At 42.8% G+C, this 16,924-nt stretch overlaps 1 protein-coding gene across 2 annotated transcripts in view; it reads left to right on the top strand.

Annotated features, from left to right (window-relative positions):
* The first annotated feature begins 1,280 nt into the window (after positions 1–1,280).
* The window catches only part of LOC132401724 (kynurenine--oxoglutarate transaminase 3-like), a 167,922-nt gene continuing 152,278 nt past the window's right edge, over positions 1,281–16,924 (top strand). The window contains exon 1 of one of the 2 annotated variants that reach the window (XM_059983849.1): positions 1,281–1,333. The gene's annotated coding sequence lies outside the window, so the exon portion shown is untranslated. The remainder of the gene's footprint in view (positions 1,334–16,924) is intronic. The other variant, XM_059983850.1, reaches the window with a different exon arrangement.

The following is a 16,924-nucleotide window of genomic DNA, read 5'->3' as shown; positions in this document are numbered from 1 at the left end:
GGATGTGATAGACTCTATCATCTCCCTAAACTGTATCTACCCAAGACACCATTTCAAGGGACTATGGATTTGTATTTACCCTTGTCTCCATTAAATTCCATCTGCCATTGTTCAGACCATTTTTCCAGCTGGTTCAGATCCCACTGCAAGCTTTGATAGTCTTCCTCACCGTCTAACGCAAGTTTCTACAATTACAACACTCATTCTGAAACAAGATATTCAGCCATTTCTAGATTGCTAGATGGGTCAAATTTAATTGCCACTCAGCCATACATGAACATTCATGAACAGAGCCAAACTAAGAAGCGTTGCTCCATGGCCAAGGTGCAAAATAACAGTGCCACCTTCACTCACAGCACATAAGAGAGCCACCACATATAAGATACTGGCAAAATACAATCACACAAAAAATCTATAATCCAAAACCCTGAGCCCATGAACGTCGCAGAAATCTGCAGTCGACAGTAGAGCTTGTCTTCTGTCGAGGGAACACTGGGGGCAGCACCAACTCCAGTTTGGACTCCATGCTGCACCGACTCGGGTAGAGGGCAACGGCTCTGACGCCTCTCTGCCTAGCAGCTGTAAAAGGGTGACACCGCAGCTTGGCGCTTAGTCTTTTTGCTACAACCAAAGCCAGGCAGCTCATCCGCCAATAAATCAGTGAATTGGACTTGCAGCATTGCAATCACAAGAAAGGCAATTAAGATTATTCGCTGTTAGGCCACACACTGACTATTCCAACGCCTCCCTGACACAGGCAGCAGCAAAATCTGCACCGTCCAGCTCCTTCAGTTTCTCCGCCAGTGAGCGGCTTGCTAATGTGGTAGGCTGCAGTATTTTACATTTTTAATAACCAGCAGGATCTCGCGATTGTTTAAAAAAAAAGGAGAGTAACACCTTTGGTTGACCCCATAGAAGCTGCAGTGGTCAAAAACTCTGCCATCTTACTGGATAGCTAATCTAAATATGAAACACTGTTCCTTTCATTCACTCAGTTTCTCCCACAAAATACAATGCTAAATCTGGACAAAATAAGAACCGTGTAAATAAAGTACTAGGTACAGAGTGACCTTTCAGCTGCATCTGCAGTATGGGGGAAAACACAACTGATGCCTTTATATCATTTTTCTGCCAGGGCAAGTCAATAAAATTCCCCCTGTCCATTGACCTGTACCTATCTTGCAGGTTTCTTACTTAACCTTATAACCAATAAGTAGTTAATAATTACTCAAGTTCATGCTAATAATTGAGAAAATAGATAAGAGCAATTGCACAAAATACAGCACTTCCAGAGTTTGAGGCAAATCCAGGACCGGTATTTTCCATTCAAGAGGTACGAGTAAAACTTCCATTTTCATTTAGAACAAGGGTTCCCCACCTGGGGTCCAAGGACCCCTTGCTAAATGGAATAAAAAAAGGTTGTGAACCCTTGATTTAAAACCACTAGCTGCAAATGATTCAGATCTGGGCAGCTTTAAAAAGAGTCTTATTGTCCTATTTGGCGAGGAGATTGGTTGCAGCTGGGGGCGGGGTGCGGTGGAAGTGTATCTGTGTCTCCAGTGCTACCAGTGCTTTGTGGAAGCTCTAGGGAAAAAGTAAAGCTTTGTTTACTGCTAGTGCAAGACTACGTGTTTTCTTAATATACGTATAACAAATTAAATGGCTAATGAAATAATAAAATAAATTAATGTTTGGCAGATAAATTAATTAGCTGGCCAATGGTGTAGTAGCATCAGCACTGGACTTTGAAGTGAAGCAGGTTTCGAATTCAGCCGGCTCCTTCCACACGTTTCCATCCATGCTAGTTTGAGCATTTAGCTCGCAACTCAGCCTCGTAACAAAAAACAAACGCTAAGTAAATGGTACAAGATGTGGAGAGGAACAAGATAAATTAATTGGTGAAAGGTTGATTTGTAAGCTCAGCTCTTCCACTAGATGGAGATATCAAAGAGACATTGAAGGCAGTTCTGAAGGCAAGTGAGGGTTAAGGCTACCACTTGGAAACACGGCCAGAAACAAGTCCAGAGGAACACTGAGCACGAGAGAGGAGGAAGGTAATTTAGGGAGTTAATTAGTTAGGGGATCAGGGAGACTCAAGCCATGTAAGCTGAGCCGATATTTAATTGGCAATCCCTTGTTGCCCCTGAGAAGGCGGTACTGAGCTGCCTTCTTGAACCACTGAGGTCCTTGAGGTGTGGGTATATTCACAGTGCCACTCAGGAGAGAGTTCCAGGATTTTGACTCAGCGATAGTGAAGGAACAGCAATTTATTTCCAAGTCAGGATAGCGTGTAACTTGGACAGCAACTTCCAGATGGCGGTGTTCCCCATATTTTGTAGCCCTTGTCCTTCCAGCTGGTAGAGGTTGTGGATTTGGAGCGTGATGTCCAAGGAGTCTTCATGACTTGTTGCAATGCACCCTGTAGATAGTACAAACTGCTGATTCTGTGTATCAGTGGTGGAATGGGGGAAATGATCGACTCTTTCATGAAGTAACCATCATTTACAAGGGTAGTTTACATTGCTGCCCGCTTAATTTGATTATTATTTTAATGCATTCAGGTAAAGATGACAAGCAAGTTAGTAAGTCCATAAATAAAAATTGCTTCAGACAAGATTTCACATACTATTCAATATTCAATAACATTCAATAACTAAAATTATATGAATATAAGGTAAAAACATCTCTCTGTGGTAATTGGGAAGCAGCAAGTCTAGAGTCTGTGGTCTAGTTTTGGTGATTAGCGGGTTCTGGAGCTGATGTTAAGAATCAAGACCCCCAGGATTGAATCTGAAGTCTGGAAGTTGAGGCCCATTGGCCAGAGCCTTGAGTCTGTGGAACTCTGTGAGTTTGCTGGGGTAGTCAAAGGACCAATTTCTGCCAGTCCAATGTCTGCTGGAGGCTGGAGACTGAAGATGGTGGTCTATCCTGGAGTTAGAGAATTGTGTAAATGTGTGGGTGGGAGGGAGAAACAGGGCTTATTTTGTTGTTGTTCTGTTGCTTGTTGTATTCTGTGTTGTTCTGCTGAGCAGTGTGGCCATGTAACATTTGTGCTGGAATGTGTGGTGACGTTTGTCGGCTGCCTTCAGCACACCATTGGGTATGTTGGTTGTTAATACAAATGACACATTTCACTGTATATTTTGATGCACATATGATAAATAAACAAATCTTGAATCTTGCAGTTTATGAGATAATTCAGAAATACTCTAAGAGCAACATATGCATTGTCCAATTTTATCCATGTTCTACATGCAGTTTCTTAAGTCCGGCAGGTACCCCATTGGAGATGGATCGAAAGAAAAAATCATCTCCAGTTCCACTGCAATTGACTGTCATTTCACTAACTGACCTGATGGTATCACAATGTTTTAAGTCAAAAAATTCCACCCCTTGCAGTTGGCAGAATGGGTAGCACATTCCTTCCTACCCAAGCCCCTAGGTTTGGAGCACCACCACTTTTCATGAACAGGAAGAATAAGGTCCAGAAAACTTAGAACAACTCTCCTTTCCTTGCCATCCCATTTGTGGTTAGATGTCGGAGACAGCCAAACATATTTAGTTACTCTCATTAAACATGAAAGATGTTTTCAGTAAAGCCTGGCCAAACCATCAGCTACATCAATAAAAACGTGAGTGAAGGATATGAAAAAGCACAGAAGAAGTCATGGTCATCAACTGCAGCCAAGGAAGACCCCAGCTGTGATGACTACTCATACCACTAGACTTGGACTTCCAAGATGAAGAAAGTGGAACTACCCCGTGCAATGGCTTTTCCACTTAAAATCTCTCTTGCATAGCTATCATTGTCATCATCAAATCTGATAGACAACCAATCACCACACTAGATTAAAACTAAAGTGCTTTCAGTATTTTCTTTAGGCTAACTTTTATTTCTGCTGCTTGGACTATCAGTTGACCTTCCTTCTCTTTTTTTGAGCCAAAAGCCACCATATATTTCTTCCATGTTGGAGATGTGACTCATAGGAAGCTCATTGAGGCTCCATCTCATGAACATACAGCTTTTCTCTGGTAACGGAGGAGCACAATATTTTATATAACACAAGACCCGGGTTCCTCCAGCATTTTGTGTGTGTTACTATGGATCACTTCATCTGCAGAACCTCTTGTGATAATGAAGCATAAGAATCAGCACTTAGTGCATGTTATGACCTTCATAATGGAACCTGTCCTTACCCTGTGTTTGTAAATTATTGCTCAGCAGGACCTGTCTCTGGATATGGATCTGGATAAGAGACTTTCTTTTTTATCCATTTGACACTGAGACCATGTGAATTGCCTCCACTACTGGGAGCAGATAATGCCACACAGACTGGGGTACACTGAAACCCTTCTGCCAACACTCCAGCAGATGCTTTGCTATACTTCATGTTATCTCCTTGGTGTCTTTTGCTAACTCATAAGATGACATTATAATGGATCTTCAAGCCTTCAATTTCCACCCATGAAAGGAAGTTGCTTTTGATGTATAAACTCGTTGATCTCCCTTAACAACCACACAATGCTATGTCGATTGCTCAGGCAATGGTTAATTTTCCAAGGTTTAGTCAGAGTGCATTAATTATAATATGTTTTTAATACTTGGTAACCAGTTAAACATTAAACCAAAATTAGAATCAGGCTTATTATCACTAACATCCATTCAGTGGCCACTTTATTAGCTGATTGTTAATCCAAATATATAATCAGTCAGTCATGTGGCAGCAATTCATTGCATAAAAGCATGCAGATGTGGTCAAGAGTTCAGTTGTTATTCAGATCAATCATCAGAATGGGGAAGAAATGTGATCTAAGTGACTTTGACCATTGAATGATTGTTGGTGCAAGAAACTGCTGATCTCCTGGGATTTTCGCACACAGCAGTCTCTAGAGCTTACAGAGAATGGAGTGAAAAACAGAAAAAAAACATGATGTACAAAAAAGCTGGATGAACAAAAACATCCAGTGAGCGGGAGTTCTGTGGGTGAAAATACTTTGTTAATGAAAGAGGCCAGAAGATTGGTTAAAGCTGATAGGAAGGTGGCAGTAAATCAAATAACCACAAGTTACAATCTCTGAATGCACAACACATCGAAACTTGAAGTGAATGGGCTACAAGAGCAGAAGATATTGGAGTATAAAAGTTGCATTGTTTGCTGTGTAACCAAAACTATGTAGTCAGCTTTGAGCTTGCTATTTGCTATGCATGTATCCAATTTAGTAGGAGAATGAAATCTTGAGAATGTAGAAGACAATGGTGTGTTAATGAGAGGCTAGCTAAGAGATGTAGATTATGTAGTCAGCTTTGAGTTTGCTATTTGCTATGCATGTATCCAATTTAGTAGGAGAATGAAATCTTAAGAATGTAGAAGATAATGGTTGTTAATGAAAGGCTAGCTAAGAGATGTAGATTATAATGGTGTGTTAATGAGAGGTAGCTAAGAGATGTAGATTAGAACATGATTAAGTCAATGGGTAGAAACAATAGTGGCGGATGTACTTGTGATACGATTATAAACTATAGACCAATTGGATATGTTAATGCAACTAAACCAGGAGATTGCTATAAAAAATGCTATGCACAAGGATCAGTGGGGGTGGGGGCAATCGGCGACTAGCTCAATTACTGTCTCAGCTTTGATTTGCAAATTAAAGTTTAACCCTTCTTGAAGAATCTTCTGCGTCTCCTGGTTGTTTGTGGGGCACGAGAAACCACAACAAAATTGGCAACCACGGCAGGACCGGAAAGAGACCCGTGGAAAGGAAACGGCAGATTGGGGATGCTTCCCGTCCTCTAGGGACCCCCACACCCACAAGGCTAACAGAATTAAGGGTGCACCCAAACAAAAGGTAAACGCTTTTTGCGACAATATGGACTCAGAATTCTGTTGGTTTTGGGGAGGTCTTGGAGTCTCAGAAGTGTGGAAACACTGCCGAAGGGTCTCTCTGGTCCAAAGAATCTGGCAGAATTGGGGGTTAACAGGAGGCTCAGAGGATTGATCAAGAACACTGCAGTGAGGGTAAGTACAAATAAGCTAATAAGAAGTTAAGTGAAGAAAAATTCCACATGGTGTTGGTAAGTCCCTGTGGATACAGCTTTGTATAAAACGAAGGTCTGAACAGGCAGGGTAAGGAAAAATAGAGAAAATCCCTGTGGATACCGCTTCATATGAAACGAAGGTCTGAACGGGCAGGGGAAAAAAAATAGAGAAAAATAGAGATAAGGGTCTGAATAGATGAGGTGCAAAGAGAAAGTTCTGTGGATACCGCTCTAAGTAGAGGTCTGTATGGGCAGAACAGAATAGGAAACAAGGACAGTTCAATATATAGTTTAAAGCGCTGGTAGATAGACGATAGACTAGGCATAGAATTCGAGTAAATAATATTATCCTGTAAACGAACTGTGAATCTCTGAAATACCTTAAAAAGAGAGAACAACATGACAGGTAAAGGAAAAGCAATAGAGATTCTGAGCAAAAAAAATCCCGGTAAATAAATATGAGATCACAAAAACTTCAGAAAAATGGGAAAAGAGAACCAAAAACCTGGTCACAAAATGGCCAAGAGAAGGAACGTTTGATGTAAGCTTGTGCAAAGAAATGGAAGCACTAATTAAAAATTACAAACCAAAAGATAAATCTAAGAGGGCAAAAAAGAGAACGAGAAATGGAAGTGCTAAAACTCTTCAGAACGGAGGGAGAAAGGCTGAGGAGGACAGGTAGAATATTGATTACAAGTGAGGAAGACACTAAGGTGCTGGAGAAACAGCCTGTTAGAGAGAGAGGAAGGTACAGTGAGAAGCTGGCTTCAGCTCCGTACCCGGATGCGAAACAAAACAGAAAAGCCCCCTCCCTATAATGAGGAAGGAACCCCTGCTGACGGGGACAGTAAACATGCAGGGAGAAGTACAAGTTTGGGATAATGAGGATGAAAAAAGACAATACGAGAAGGAAAAAGCAGTGATATGGAAGGAGATACAGGCAGAAAGGATACATGTGGAACAGGCAAAGAGAGAAATGAAAGAAGAGATTGAACGGATGAAATACTTGAGAGAGGAAAAGGAATATGAGGAGTATCGGTTAATCCGTAGAAATAAACAGACTAGAAAAGAAAGTGGCTCATCAGGGCAGGAAGAGACGAGGCATTCAAGAGGAAGTGGAAAAAAATAGGAGATGAGATTCTTGGAGAAACACAAGAGAGAAGGGAATCAAGCACGTAAGAATCATGAGGAGTCCCTGCCACAGGTGTACAGACACAGACAGGAAGAAAGAGAAGGTGACTCATTGGAGGAGCAAGAGTTAAGTGCAGAGAGAGAGGATGCAAGCATTTGTGGGGAAGTGGTAGGAGGCAGAAGCCTAGAAGAGCAGAAGGAGGCAGTAGGGGAGCGACTTGCGGAAGTAGAGAGAGAGCTAGATAAGTTACTGAGAGGGGATTGCCAGAGGAGATGCAAAAAATACTCCAGGGGCCAACCAAGTATTGAATCAAGACAGAAAGGAAGGACTCCACAGGGAGACCGAGGGAAGAAGAGGACCCCAGAGAAATTTATGTGGGAGGCAGTAAAGACATACCCTGAGACAGGTGGGGAGTCAGGTGAGGAGGAGAGCCAGGGCAGGTGGGAAGAAGGAGGAAGAATTATGCCATTTTTAGTTAAAGGATCAGGACAAGTGCAGTACATCCCTTGGGGATCCCAGGACCAAGAAGGGCTGAAAAACACTCTGCCCAATCTACATGAAGGAACAGAGAAATGGATTAGAGCCTTTGAAGAAGAAACGGCGAGACGATTATTGGCTATGAAGGCACTATTGATAAGGTTGATGGGAACCTCCAAGTTTAACGAACTAATGGAAATGGCTGGCATAGTGAACTCAAACGACCCGAGAACTGATGGAGACGTGTTTGACAGAATGAGGCAGAGGGTATGGCAGGACCCCAGGAAGCTTTATCCACCCAAAGTGGACCCCAAAGCCTTAAAGGGGGATCCACTGGGAGACACTGAAAACCCAGCAGCCTATGTAGAAAACCAGTTGAAAAGGTGGAGACTGGAGACTGAGCAAGAGGTGGAAAATATTATCACCACACTGTTCTGACATAGCATTTTGGATGCAATGCCTCCACAAGTAAAATCCAAACTGGAGGAAGTGGTTGGGCTAACGTCAAAGACCCCACAAGAATTTAGAGACCACGTAGTCCATGCGGTTGAGAAGTACCGGAAAGACAAACGAAGGTTGGCTGAGCAGCAGGAAGAGGTGCAAAGAAAGTTAATACAAATGCAGCTCGAAGAACTCAGAAAGAAGGAAAAAGAGAAAAACAAAAAGATGCTGCCAGCAACCACCGGTCCGAGTACAGCCATCGAACTGGACAAAGCACCGCTATATGGAGGAACCGGTCATACTGTAAGACAAGGGCTGGAAAACCCCATGCCAATAATCAACGTCTTCGGAGGAGCATTCCCACAAATGCCCTTTCAGGAACAGACTAAATTCAAACAGCCCAGACAGGACTGGAAGTCCCAAGGAGGGGGACAGAGGAGCTATGGGCAGAGGGAACCAGTGAGGAGACAGGGGGAAAGAGAGGTAGAGAGGTTGTGCTGGGGATGTAATCAGCCAGGTCACATGAGAGGAGATTGTCTGGTTACACCATGGCCTGTCACACACCAGCAGGAACCAATAAGAAGGGAACTAAAGTTTAGCCAAGGACCAGCCCCCACAGGCCCAAGCGGACCTGTGAACCCCTAGGCGAGGTATTAGGGGTGCCCCGAGAACTCGAGTGGGAAGGGACATTACCCAATGATAACAAGGGAGGCAGACGAGGAACCCATTGTTCAGGTTATGTTAGAAGGGTAACTGACACCAATGATGATAGATACTGGATCCACATACACTTGTGTACAGCCAAAGTATGCCCTTCACCTTCCCATGTCAGGAAAGTTTATTAAGACGGTAGGGTACTCGGGGAAAACACAGTTGACACAGTGCACGGCTCCAGTGCGGTTGAGAATGGGAAATAAAGTAATTGTTTTGCCAGTGCTAGTACTTAAAGGAACTCCGATTAATTTGTTAGGCAGAGATGCCTTATTGAAACTGGAATTAAAATTAGAATGCACCAGAAATGGGCTGAGTGTGGAAAGAGCAGGGGCTCAATTGCTAGTGCGAGAAGACAAGAAGGCTAATGTCTTTTGGATAGGAGACATCGCAGATCAGATTCAGGAAACCTGGGGAAAATGGAAAAAGGGCGTGCAGGCTATATTACCCAGGGCTGTAATGCCCAAATCTGAGCTACATTGTACAGTGATTTTTGATGAGACTCAGAACAGGGTATTAGAGGAGAGATGGCACCTGGAGGCATGTACCCAACAGCACCTGGAAGGGGAGGCTGTGATAATTAGAAAGCAAGGGGCAGCTTTACAAGTTAAGTGAAACACCTTTTTAGAAAAATGGTACAGGATACTCAAGGCTGCGCCTTTGTAACATTGTTGGTAAACAAGGGATATTAGTCTAAAGACTTAGGACCCTTAGTTAAGAGTGCTGAAACCGTAACAGTGTGGAGGAAAATCACGCCAGAGGTGTGAATATCAGAAGACAACAATTGCATTAAAATAATGGTAAGTGTAGATATGGTAGGGACAGTGAGAGAGGTCGAAATAACTCCCCAACCACACATGCCATTGCTGGGAAAGGAAAGAGGCCAGCAGAAAGATGGAAGGTTAGATGAGTTGCCATTTATTCTGTGGTCACAGCATGATACGGATGCAGGGAAAATAAAAACAGCTAGTCCAGTGGAAATAAGGCTGAAAAGGGGAGCAATTCCACCCAGGAGACCACAATACCCTCTAAGACCAGAAGTAGAAGAAGGAATAGCATCAACAGTGCAGGGGTTGCTTGAAATAGGAGTGCTTAAAAGAACAAAGTCCATGCAAAACTCTGTTGCTGCCGGTCTTAAAAGCAGATAAATCTAAGTGGAGATTGGTGCATGATCTGCGAGCGGTAAATGATGTGGTAGAGGACTGGCCAGTGGTAGTCCCCAACCCACACAGGCTTTTGACTAATGTTCCACCAGAAGCAAGTTACTTTTCAGTGATTGATTTGTGTTCAGCTTTCTTCAGCATTCCTCTAGCCAACCAGTGTCAGTATCTGTTTGCATTTACTTACAGAGGTGCTCAGTATACCCATACCAGAATGCCGCAAGAGTTTAAACATTCACCACATGTTTTTAATCAGGTGTTGAAGGCAGACCTGGAGGGCATACCATTGGAAAGTACATTGTTACAGTATGTGGATGGCCTGTTGATTTGCTCCCACAGTAAGGAACAGTGTGAGCAGGACACTATAACTCTGTTAGAGAAGCTGGCACATGGAGGACATAAAGTATCCAAAAAGAAACGGTAATTTTGCACGCAGCAAGTGGAATATTTAGGCAGGCTAATATCCAAGGGAGTGAAGGCGATAGCACCAGATCAGATTGAGGCAATAACTAAGGCCCCAAAACCCCAGACTGTAGGGCAGATGATGACGTTTTTGGGAATGGCAGGGTACAGCTCAGATTGGATAGGAGAATATGCTGAGATTGTGGCACCTTTGAGAAAGATAATGAAAGAAGCAGGACTTACAAATTTGAAGAACGGCTTACAGTGGAATGGAGAGGAGGAGATAGCTTTCAATACTATTAAGCAGGAATTGCAGTCAGCACCAGCATTAGCTTTGCCTGACTACGAGATGGCTTTTCATTTGTATGTGTCCAACCGACAGGAGGGTTATGTCACAGCGGTTCTAACATAAGAGACAGGCACAGGAAAAGCAAAGCAGCCGATAGCATACTACAGTACGAGACTAGATGAGGTGGCTCAGGGGTATCCACCCTGTTATCAGGGATTGGCGGCGCTGTACTATGCATATGTAAAGGCATCATCTGTAACACTGGGCTATCCTGTGACTCTGTACACACACCACAAAGTAGCAGAATTGCTGGAAAGAGGGAAATTTGTGCTGACGCCAGCCAGGATAGCAGTGTATCAGATGCTATTGACATTTCCAGACATAAATATACAGAGATGCACTACCAGTAATATAGCCGATTTTGTCCCTTTGGGCTATGAAGGAGAACCCCATGATTGTGTAGGGAAGACGATGGCATTTGCCAAATTGAGAGCAGATTTACGGTCAGAACCACTAGAGGATGCAGATAAAAAGGTTCTCTTCGTAGATGGCTCTTGTTATAGGGACTATGATGGAAATCATGCAGGGTTCTCAGTAGTGCAGCAGTCGTTCTCAGTAGTGCAGCAGTAGTGCAGCAGGTTCTCAGTCGTGCTATAAGATTATTAGGATGGAGTCCTGTCCCCAGCCATGTTCCACCCAACTAGCAGAAATCAAAGCCCTGACAGCTGCGTGTGAAGTGATGGAAGGTGAGAAAGTAGACATCTATACTGATTCGGCATATGCTCATGGAGTATGCCATTTGTTCGGGGCAGTGTGGAAGCAGAGAGCTTTTAAAAAAAAGTAGTGGAGATCCCATACAACATTGTCAGCAAATTCTAGACTTAATAAAAGCCATAATGAAACCTAAAGCATTGGCTATAGTAAAATGCCAGGCACATAAAAAAGGAAATGATGTAATAACAAAGGGAAATCAAGCTGCAGACGAGGCAGCCAGAAAAGCATCTGGATGTACATCAGCTGTCATTGCCCCCCAGGTAAGCCTAGCTCCAGAACCTGTGGTAGAGGACCTAATTGAAATACAAGGTAAGGCAACTTTGGCAGAACAGACAATGTGGAGAAAAAGGGGGGCCAAGCAGAACCTGGAAGGCTTGTGGAGCACGGAAGACGGTTTGTTGGTAGCACCCACCCCTCTACTGACGTTTCTGATTTCAGAAGCGCATGGGATGGACCATTGTGCAAGGGGGGAAGTGATAAAGAAAATAAAGAAGGATGGTTTCTGGTCACCTTATTTACAGGCTTCAGTGGACTTTGTCTTGTCACAGTGTGAGGTATGCTCACAGAATAATGTTCGGAAGGGAATTACAACCCCAATAGGTCACATTCCTGTACCTGAAGGACCATTTAAACATCTAGTGATCGATTATGTAGACATGATAAAGACAGTGAGAGGGAAAAGATACATGCTGGTAGTAATTGATCGATTTAACAGATGGATGGAGACGGTACCTTCAAGAGATCAATGGGCAAAGACAGTGGTAAAATTTCTGACAAATGAAGTGATCCCAAGGTTTGGAATACCTACAGAAGTTAGCTCAGACAATGGTTCAGCTTTTATCCAGAAAGTGGTCAAACTGGTACTACAGGCGCTGAGGATAAAGCAAAGATTTGGATGTGTATACCACCCTCAGTCGCAGGGCATGGTAGAGAGAATTAATGGAACCCTGAAAGCCAAACTGAACAAAATTTTTGCAGACACTAAACTTAATTGGGTCAATGCTTTACCGTTAGCATTGATGAGTTACCACATGCAAACTAACCAAATGACATGCCTGACTCCGCATGAGATGCTCACTGGGAAGCTATCATACCTGTGATAGGGGTAAGCAAAAATGTTGAATGGATAAACTATATATACTACAATCAACAGAGATTCATCAACTACACTGATGATGCACTGGAGGCCTTAGGGCAACAACTGGATGGTGTAGCAAAACAGACAGGTACTGGATTGGCTTTTGGCAGAAAAAGGGGGTGTGTGTGTAATGTTTGGAGAACAATGCTGCACTTTCATACCGAACAATACTAGCCCAGAAGGGTCTTTCACCAGAGCAATGAATAAATTAAAGAATCTGCGGACGGAGGTCAAACAGAATGCAGGATTTGAACATCAGTTCTTTGATTGGTTGGAAAGTAGACTCGGAGGATGGGGAGCATGGTTGACTAAAATGGCAATAACTGTCAGTATTGTATTGTTGAGCTGTGCACTTGTGCTGTGCTGTTTTCTTCCTTGTCTCAAATCTCTTGTAGTGCGTGCTGCAACCAAACAATTTCTGATGCTCGTGGCAATTACTGAAGCAAGCTTAGTGGAGAAAGAAACACCGAAAATGTATCGTTACAGCCTACAACACCTGCAGGATGAACAAGAGCAAAACAACAGTGTGGGAGTAGATTGTAAGGGCTTCTGAGTCTTTTTCCCTGTCTCAGGTACAGAGGGACAGGTTTTTGGCTCAGCGGCCCAGGGTAACAGGGAGAGAATACTTTGAGGTCTTGGCGCAGAAAATTATAGTTTAACCCGAGATTTGGGAATAAGTGCTTGAGTTTATTGGGGCTTTTGTGCACAGACTCTTAGTCTTCTTTCTTTGTGTGAGACCCTATGGGTCTCAAAGGGGGGATATATTGGAGTATAAAAGTTGCAACTTGCTATTTGCTAGAGAATGAAATCATAAGAATGTAGAAGACAATGGTGTGTTAATGAGAGGTAGCTAAGAGATGTAGATTAGAACATGATTAAGTCAATGGGTAGAAACAATAGTGGCGGATGTACGTGTGGTACGCAACTGTAGACCAATTGCATATGCTAATGCAACTAAACCAGGAGATTGCTACAAAACATGTTATGTCCAAGGATCGGTGGGCAATCAGCGACTAGCTCAATGACTGTTTCAGCTTTGATTTGCAAATTAAAGTTTAACCCTTCTTGAAGAATCTTCTACGTCTCCTGGTCATTTGTGGGGCACGAGAAACCATGACAGTGCCAGGGTCTAATAGAGTAGAGGAACAAGCTCAGTGAGATGAATGGACTTCCCTGACGCTGAGTAATCAATGATAGCGCAACTGGTAGAGATAAAGATCGTCATCCCATTGGCTTCAGAGAGGGTGTAGAGGAGATTTACCAGGATGGTGCCTGGATTAGAGAGCCATGTAACTATTTTCTGTCTGTATTGTATTTTGTGTTGCACATTCACTATGGATAATTTGTCAGGTGGGTGGGGATGTAGTAGCTGAAGTTATGTTCTCACACCTTGTCTTAGGTCATTTAGTCTAGGTGGAACCAGACAGGCAACCGGAATGATTTTTTTTTTGTTGACCGCTTAATAACACTTAAATATGCTAAGATCACTAACGCTACCATTTAAGGCCACTTGTTTTGTTACAGCGCTAGTTTGAGTATCATTGGTTTTTTTTATCGCTACAAAGTGGTCCGTCTTTGCTGGTTTCTTAATAAAGGTTTGAACCTACTTTCTTCAACTTAGAACTTTGTTGTTGTGGATAGTGCGTCACACAGCATCGATCCCTGTGCTTAGTCTCTGAGCGATTTTGGTTTATTTTCAGGTATCTGCTACATGTCTTATGAGGACAGGCTGAGCGAGCTTGATCTTTGCACTGTGGAGTGGAGCAGGATGAGAGGTGACTTGATAGATGGTGATGGGGTTGTGCGCAGCCAGGCGAGTGGAGCCAGTATAATCATGTATCTTGTAGATAATGCTGTTAGTTCAGTTTCTTCGGTTTTGTAACCATTCTATGATTCTGTATCCTCAAGACATCCCTAACATACCTTGTAAATGTTATTAGGTTTTGATGATGATCTATTTCCAGAAAGAGTTAGGCTTGTAATGGAAATCTTAAATGGTCCTTGAGCAGAGATCAGGGGAGTGAGACTGATTGCATGTCTCTTTAAAAATGCCAGCCCTGGTCTTCTTCAGTACTCTAGGTTTCTATTTTTAACTCTGTCAATGTAAAAATAACTTGCATGAGGATGAGGTAGTCACATCACACTTTTAAATGTGAATTTCACTAACTTGAAGTTTTTTCTGTTGGCTAGTCTGTTTGCCTGGAGGGAGGACCATTGAAAAAAGGATTGAGAGACTCTTGTAAACAGCCTGGATACTGGCAAGAATTAGCCCCAGTATGATTAAAAAAACATTCTTCCTGGCAATCCACCTGTTTCAGAGACAGCAGCCAAGAACAATCAAATTTTACAGCACAGCAGGTCTAAGTCTGTCATGTTACCACCAGCAGTCTGATCAGTTCTCCATTCAGACCCATTACTTTCCTTCCAGCTTCCCTCGTAAAACCTCCTGTGGAACCTGTCTCCTTTCCTGTTGTGTTAATTGAGTGCTACAGATGGTGTTAATGCCTAATCAAATCCCTCACAGAACATCATGGAAACGGCCAAAAGTACTTTACAAGCATTAAGTAGAACTGCTCGCTGAACTTGAACGGCATTCATTGAATCAACCTGCACAGTCAAAACCACTAGGTATTGTCACACGTACAAAATGCTGGAGGAGCTCAGCAGGTTAGGCAGCATCTATGGAAAGGAATAAACAGCCAACTTTTCAGGCAGAGACCCTTCAGCAGGAATCACTACCTCAGTATAACAACAATATGATCACTTTGCACTACAATCGACTGTTTTTGTTCTAAGTGTGCTGTTTATGGACAGTTTGTCCCACTCCCATCAGGGAAGAGGCTACGTAACATTCACACCAGGACCACTTGACTCAAAAAGTTACTTTTCCCAAGATGTCAGGTTGATCAACACACCCACCCATTAACCCACCTCACCAGTATTACGTCCCACATCAGCCACCCATTTCCACAGCCTCCCAGCACCCTCCATCTCCCTCGTGTACTGCCATTTTACAGTAACTTGTACATTATGTTCTACAGGATGCTTTTGTACTTACACTTACTGTAAGATTCTATTCTGCATCGGATCTGGAGTAGCATTCATTTCGTTCTCCCATACACTTGTCTACTGTACAGTGACAATGAACAATTTTGAATCTTTTGTGTAAGATTAATGTTTGTCTGTATTTTGCTTCTGGATGTCGTGTATCTGCTGCTATGTGCCCGTGATGCTGCTGCAGGTGGGGGTTTTGAACTGGTGCATTTGATAAGTTCCTCTGCCAGTTCCCCTGCGCGGGAAACCAGCCTCCCCTCTTTGGATTCTGTCCGTACTTCTCACTGCCTCATTAAAGCAACCACATAATCAAATGCCCCCCCCCCCCACCACAGACATTCTCCCTTCTCCCCTCTCCCAACAGGCAGAAGATAGCATGTACCACCAGTCTCAAGGACAGCTTCTATTCCACTGTTATCAGACTCTTGAATGGAACTATGGTTCGATAAGATGGACTCCTGGCCTCACAATCCATCCCATTGTGATCTTACACTTGATCGTTTACTTGCACTTGCACCTTCTCAGTAGGTTTTACACTTTATTCTGCATTGTTATTGTTTTACCTTATTCTAGATCAATGCACTGTGTAATGATTTGATCTGCATGAGCAGTGTGCCAGACAACTTTTCACTGTATCATGGTATATGTGACAAGAATAAACCAATACCAGTAAACTCAACTTTGATTTTAAATTAGCAGCCTCGTCGTGCCAGTGATGCTAAGTTGGATCATGAACTCTGGCACTGATTGTGTGGTATTGCCCATGAGGGTCACAGGGAAAACTTGCATAGACCCTCTCCCCTCTGTGACTCTCCAGGAGCGCTGACGTCCTCCCACATCCCAATTACAGTACGTGTGGGTCAGTGGCTTAATTGGCCACTGTAATTTTTCCCTCACATGTAGGCAAGTGGCATAATCTGGGATGGGGGGGGGGAATTATACAGTACTGTGCGAAAGTCTGAGACACATATGTATACAAGGGTGCCTAAGACTTTTGCACAGTACTGTAGTAATTTTATGCATTGTGCTGTTCTGCTGCCGCAAAAAAAACCAAATTTCATGACATGTAAGTAATATCTTAATATACAGTATTTGTTTTTCACATTTTTAATAATCTATTCAATATATGTAATTGATTTACTTGTTTATTTATTATTATGTTTTATTTTATTTATTATTATTATTTTTCTCTCTCTGCTAGATTATGTATTGCATTGAACTACTGCTGCTAAGTTAACAAATTTCACATCACATGCCGGATTCTGGTTCTGATAAACCTGATTCTGATATGGGTCTCTATTGTGGA

Source organism: Hypanus sabinus, chromosome 11 (genome assembly GCF_030144855.1).
Source record: "Hypanus sabinus isolate sHypSab1 chromosome 11, sHypSab1.hap1, whole genome shotgun sequence".
Classification (NCBI taxonomy): Eukaryota; Metazoa; Chordata; class Chondrichthyes; order Myliobatiformes; family Dasyatidae; genus Hypanus; species Hypanus sabinus.
This window is presented reverse-complemented; position numbering and strand designations above follow the sequence as displayed.